At 37.7% G+C, this 7,223-nt stretch overlaps 1 protein-coding gene across 8 annotated transcripts in view; it reads right to left on the reverse strand.

The window, feature by feature from the left end:
• The window catches only part of PCNX1 (pecanex 1), a 215,261-nt gene that overhangs the window by 26,786 nt on the left and 181,252 nt on the right, over window positions 1–7,223 (reverse strand). The gene's annotated exons all lie outside the window — the stretch shown is intronic.

Here is a 7,223-nt window from a genome sequence, read left to right on the forward strand (position 1 = left end):
AATGAAAAATAAAAGTCCAGACATAAGCAATAACATTTTTTTCTACTTTTTTTTTGGAGACAGGATCTCACTTTGTCACCCAGGCTGGAGTGTAGCGGCGTGATCATAGCTCACTGCAACCTTGACCTCCTTTGCTCAAGCAATCCTCTCACCTTAACCTCCTAAGTACAGGCACACGCCCCCATGCCCAGCTTTTTTTTTTTTTTTTTTTTTTCTTCTTTTGAGACGGAGTCTAGCTCTGTCTCCAGGCTGGAGTTTAGTGGCACAATCTCAGCTCACGGCAGCCTCCTAGGTTCAAGTGATTCTCCTGCCTCAGTCTCCCAAGTAGCTGGGACTACAGGCACACACTGCCATGCCCAGCTAATTATTGTATTTTTAGTAGAGATGGGGTTTCACCTTGTTGGCTGGGATGGTCTCGATCTCCTGACCTCATGATCCACCCACCTTGGCCTCCCAAAGTGTTGGGATTATAGGCATGAGCCACTGTACCCAGCCCAGCTAATTTTTTAAAATTTTTTTTTGTAGAAACAGAGTCTTTCTATGTTGCCCAGGGTGATCTCAAACACCTGAGCTCAAGTGATCCTCCTCCTGCCTCGGCCTCCCAAAGTGCTGGGATTACAGGCATAAGCTACTATGCCTGGCCAATAATCATATTCTTAAGAAAATGAACAAAATACTGGAAATTATCAGGCATGCCCAAAGTGGAAAATGTTTCATCTTGTTTAAATATCTCTTCACTGGCTTTAAAATGGTTGAATAAATATGTAAAGTTCTACGTACACTGAAAACTGTGAGGTGCCTCTGTATGTGGTGATTTGGAAAGATGTCTATGTCATGTTAAATGAAAAAAATAGCATGTTACAATTAATTTGCATAGCAAAATTACATTTTTCAAAAGGAGCATATCACACACATAGATGAAAATGTATGTGCTTAGAAGAAATCAGAAAAGATACATCAAATTACTGGCAGTGATTGCTTCTTGGGGATACTGTACAATAATACGGAGTGATGGAAAGATGTTTATTATTGAGCAATGTTTACTTTTTAAGAATATTCAAGAGATGTTATCAGTTTTACTGGTAAAAGTTTTCAGAAGAATTTTAGAAATATACTTGAGATGTTATAAGCAGATGCACAGGATACACTTTTTTAGAGCAATGAAACGCATTCATTAAACATTTACAGTCCACTGTCCCAAGCAAGGAGAACATAAAGATTAATAAGAAATTATTCCTGTCCTCAAGGATATCATAGACTGTAAAATTTTTAGCACATATCATATGTAAACTCATTTGGATTTTGATTGGTTTATTTCAGTTCTAACAACTATGTAATCCTCAAAGAGTGCTAATAAAGGAAAATAAATAGGAAATATATTTTACAAAAGCAAATAGAGGACAAGAAAGAGATGAAAAAAGGAATTTGCTTAATCTGAGTTTTGGTTAATCTTCTTCTGCAAAATTGGGATTAAAATAACTTTCTGGGTTGTGGTGATTTAACGCATATGAAAGTACTGTGTACATGTAGGACACTATACAATAGTAAATACTGTACAGATCATAACAGTTTCTTCTTGGAGTTTTTTTTTTAGAGACTAGGCATTGCTCTGTCGCTCAGGCTGGAGTGCAGTGATGCAATCATAGCTCACTGTAACCTCAAACTCTTGGACTCAAGTGATCTCCCATCTCAGCCTCCCAAGTAGTTGGGACTAACAGCATGTGATACCTTGCCTGGCTAATATTTCTGTTTCTTTTTTGCAGAGATGCAGTCCCGCTATGTTGACCAGGCTGGTCTCAAACTCCTGGACTCTAGAGATCCTCCCACCTTGGCCTCCCAACGGTGCTGGGATTATAGGCATGAGGCACTACGTCCAGCATACCATAACAGTTTTAATTACCAAAAAGTAAGCACATGTAATACATAAGGTTGGAGAGGGTGGGGAAAGAACTATAAAGAAAAAAGTTCAAAGACACCTATGAAGTACTAAAAGTACATCATCAAAGACTATGTCTGAAAGGCAAAGGTTAATAGAAATTTTATATTTTCAGCTCTCTGGAAACAGAATCTTCTTAAAAGTCAAATTGAAATACAATTTACAACAAAATGCACCCATTTTAAGTGTACAGTTAGATGCATCTTGATAAATGTGCATACCCAGGTAACCACTGCTGCAATCTAGTTGTAGAGCATTTCCATCACCTCAAGAAGTTCCTTCTGGCCTCTGGCATTCACTCTCTAAACTCCAAGTAACCACTGATCTGCTGTTTGTTATTAGTTTCTTTTTATTGCTGAGTAATATTCTGTTGTGTGGATATACCATAATTTGTATGCCTGTATGCTGATTGACATTTGAGTAGTTTCCAGTTGGAGGTTATTATGAATAGAAACACTATAAACATTTGTGTTTAAGTCTTTGTGTAGACATATACAGTTGACCCTGGAACAATGCAGGGGTTGGGGTGCCTATCCCTATGCACTCTAAAATCCATGTATAACCTTTGACTCTCCAAAAAATGTTAACTACAAATACCTCACTGTTGACTGGAAGCCTTACCAATAACATAGTCAATTAACACATAGTTTGCATTTTACACATATCATATACTGTATTCTTACAATAATGTAAGCTAGAGAAAAGAAAATGTTATTAAGAAAATCATAAGGAAGAGAAAATACATTTGCTGTTCATTAAGTAGAAGTGGATCATCATAAAGGTCTTCATCTTTGTCATCTCACATTTGGAATAGGCTGAGAAGGAGGAAGAGGAAGGGTTGGTCTTGCAGTCTCAGAGGTGGCAAAGGTGGAGGAGGTGGAAGGAGAGGGAAGAAAAGCAGGCACCCTTGGTGTAACTACCAAAAAACATCATACGTTTCTGACATTTTTCCTTTTTCATTTCTTTAAAAATGTTTCTATATAGTACCAATTCTTATTCTACCTTTTGCTTTAGTTTTAGTGTCCACATCACAGAAGGGTCCATGCTGTAAAAGAAGTCAAAATCAGTCTTGAATAATCCAAATCACTCTGCCAGACTATGTAAAGTCAACTTGTTTTCTGGCACTGCTTCCTTGTCGTCCTCATCATCTGGTGCTGGCTTGGAAGCATTCATCTCCGTAAAGTCATCTTCTGTTAATACTTCCAGTGTGGTGCTTAATACCTCTTGAATCTCTCCAAGAGCCACACCTTGTAATCCTTCATCCCCTACCCTTTTTTTTTTTTTTTTTTTTTTGCCATATCAACAATCTCTTTCATGATTTCCTTGATTGGCTCTGTCATAAAGCCTGTGAAGTCATGTACAACATCTGGGCACAGTTTTCTCCAGCAGAAATGTATTATTTTATGTTTGATAGCTTCCATGGCTTTTTCGATAACAGCAATGGCATCTTCAATGGTGTAATCTTTCTAGACTTTCATGATGTTCTATCAGGGTTCTCTTCCATAGCACTGACAATCCTTTCCATTGAGTACTATGTGTAATGAGCCTTAAAGGTCTTTATTATAACCTGATTTGGAGGCTGAATTAGAGAAGTTGTTTGGAGGCAAGCAGACCACCTCCGCACCCTCGGTGTTGAACTCATGGGGTTCTGGGTGGCCACAGGCACTGTCCAATACCAAAAGAACTTTAAAAGAAGGTCCTTTACTGGCAAGGTACTTCCTGACTTCAGGGACAAAGCATTGGTGGAACCAAACCAGGAAGAGTTCTCTTTGTCTAGGCCTTCTTGTACAATCAAAATAGCAGTTGGTGCTTATCTTTTCCCTTCAAGGCTTAGGGGTCAGCGGCTTTATAGGTAAAGACCTGATCATAAACCCTTCTCTGCATTTGCACAAAACAGTAAACTTAGCTTACCCATTCCTGTCTTAAATTTTGGTGCTTGGTGCTCTTCCTTACTAAAAAGTGTACTTTGTGGCTTCCCCACCCCCAACCCCCACTGCAGAATAGGGCACTTGCACCTGCATTAAAGATCTGTTCAGGCAGATATCCTTTTCCCTCAATGATTTTCTTAATAGCATCTGGAACTCGTCTGCTGCCTCTTGGTTGGCAGAATCTGCTTCTCCTGTTATCTTGACATTTTTAAAGCCAAAGCTCTTTCTAAAATTATCAAGCCATCCTTTGCTGGCATTAAATTTTCCAGCTTTAAATCCTTCACCTTCCCTATGCTTTAAGTTGCTATATATAATGACTTCACTTTTTCTTGAATCATATTAGTGTTTATAGGTATGCCTTTCTTATAGAAATCCTGCATCCAACATAAAAGCTCTATTTTCAACATAAGATGAAAATGTATTTTGTAAAATGTGCAAGGTTTTCCACCTGCTGATGTAGTAACAGTGGAAGCTTCACAATTTTTTTTTTCCACACTGGTCCTTAAGATGGATTCACTTACCTTGGAATGTGGGCAACCACAGTTGCAGACCTGAATCTATGGCACATATCAAGCAACTCAACCTTTCCTTTTAATGTCGTGACTTTTCTGTTTCATGGGGGCCCTTTCAGCCTCACTAGTGGCACTCTGTATGGATCCCATGGTGTTATTTAAGGTTTATGGTACTGCACTAAACACAATGAGAAATACAGGAGAACTCCAAGCAAGCTCTTTTTATTGAAATACACAATTTACTGGAAAGGCGAACTGCTCACACAGAGATGATCAGTGCCACACGGCGTTTTAAGCACATTCCCAACATTTGAGCTCACTGCAAAAGCAACAGAAAGTGACTATGACATTACTGTAGTGGTATAATATTAATATGTACCACAGTTAACTTCATGTAGTTACGATTTAATACTGCATCTTTATGTTTGTTTACATTTCTTTCAACTGCAGATGGTGCCACGTATAGTCTATAAGTGTTTTTGTAAGTTTTGATAAATTTTAACTTTCTATAATAGATTTATGTGTGTTTTATGGTAGCAAATAATAAAATAAACTGGTATCTATGTGTATTTTATGCATTCATGACATACCTAAGTTTGTCTTATTTTATTGATAATTCTAGGCTTTGTAGTTCATCTTTTTCAAAGCGTTATAAATTTCCAAAAAAGTTTCCAGTACATTTACTGAAAAAAAATCTATGTATAAATGTAGCTATGCAGTTCAAACCAGTGTTGTTCAAGAATCAATTGTACTTTAATTCTCTTGTGTTAACATCTAGAAGTAGAATTGTTGGGTTGTAAGGTAGATGCATATATCCTTTCTTTTAGTATATGAGCCTATTGTTCACTTTTATGGATTTTCATGAGCACATGAACTTTGGCAATGACCAGTACTGATTTACACATCTAGATTTTCCCGCCTGAGAGATCCTCATAGACAACCTAATGTCTTGCTCAAAGTGATGATCAATAAATGGCTGTTGTTTGTGACTTTATAGGTCAATCTCCACCCTCCCAGAAGGTATATCAGAATTAAGGAACTTCTCCAGGTTGCATTACATTCTCCACTTCCTCTCCTCCCCTCATCCCTCCATGGTTCCTGGGTTCCAATTCTACATTCTCACCTCTCTGTTTATAAATGTTGTCAGTCCTGGCTAATGATGGGAGTGTGCTATATCCAAGTGTGTTGGGCCAGAAGATAAAGTAAAGAATCACTGATACCAGCAATAATGCCACAGCCAAAGGAATATTTAAGGAAAGAGACCTGGCAGCAACAGGCAAGAGAATCCTCTAAGGAGAGACTAGGGGTAGGCACCCAAGGCATCAGAGGCTTTAAATTCTGTGCTCAGTTTCATCTCAGACAAACTGAGATCAAATATGTGTCATAACATTTAGAATTAATTGAAGAAGTTTGTCAGAAGCTATTAGAAAATTATGTTATATAAAAAAGAGTATTTCTTATAAAGCAAATACATACTTGGTACCTTTCCAGAAATGTCTAAGTTTTAAAAACATTTTAATCTGAATTACCTTCTTGTGAAATGCATTGAATTTTGTCTCAAAACTCTAAAACTAGTCTGAAGATGGACAATTCTATTTGATCCCAAATTAGTATTTCCCTGGGGCATCATCCTCAAATAGTATTCCACTTTTCAAAGAGATTTTCAAATAATGTGTTCCTTATTAGTAATGTTCCTAAAGAATGTGAGGTTTTTAATTTAATTCCCACACTTTAGATGATACTATAATGACTTGAAGAGTAAGTTACATTTTATTTGGGGGCAAAATATTCAATTATATTTGAGCACTGCAGATACACTTTAATGAGTCTTATCACGATGTCTCTTATCATCAGATCTGATAACTACCGTCCAGTGGAATGGAGGAACAAGTGGCAGAACTTAATTTCACAATATATTCTTGCAATCATCTAGGCCTTTAGAAATGCATTGTGGGGCCTCACTTTAATGTCATTACCCTATTAAGATATTTAGCTAAGTCTAAGTCTGTCCTAACCACCTATTATTCTATAAAACACATGGAATGAAATTCATCCTTCAGTAACAGCAGTACTTGTAACACTCCTGAAGTTTACTATACCACATTTAGAGTTGGCTAATATTCATGCAGGGAATAGACAGGAATTACAATGATAGGAAGTCAAAATAAGTATTATGGGGGCCAAGGACCTTTACTTATTTCATGCCTATATCAGTCACTCTCTAATGTTAATATTCAAATTTACTATTAGAAACATAGGTTCAGGTTTTAAAGATTTAATATATCTTGTCATGAAATCACATTTTTCTTTTATTCAGATCAGAATATTTCTCAGAAAGTTCCTAAGACACATAATTTGGAAGCTGATATGCTTTGGTTGTGTCCTCCCCAAATCTCATCTCGAATTGCAGTTCCCATAATCCCCACATGTCCTGGAAGGGAACCAGTGGGAGGTAATTGAATCATGGGAGCAGTTACCCCATGCTGCTGCTCTCATGATAGTGAGTGAGTTCTCATGAGATCTGATGGTTTTATGAGGGGTTTTTCCTCCTTTTGCTTGGCACTTCTCCTTGTTGCCACCATATGAACAACGATGTGTTTGCCTCCCCTTCCGCCATGACTGTAAGTTTCATGAGGCCTCCCCACCCCTGTGAAACTGTGAGTCAATTAAACCTCTTTCCTTTATAAATTACCCGGTTTCAGGTATTCCTTACAGTGGCGGGAGAACGGACTAATACTGAAATCATGTGAAGAAGGATCAGTAAACACCAGTTTCAGGTATTCCTTACAGCGGCGGGAGAACGGACTAATACTGAAATCATGTGAAGAAGGATCAGTAAACACCAGT

The sequence above is a fragment of the Piliocolobus tephrosceles genome, chromosome 6, assembly GCF_002776525.5.
Source record: "Piliocolobus tephrosceles isolate RC106 chromosome 6, ASM277652v3, whole genome shotgun sequence".
In the NCBI taxonomy this organism is placed as follows: Eukaryota; Metazoa; Chordata; class Mammalia; order Primates; family Cercopithecidae; genus Piliocolobus; species Piliocolobus tephrosceles.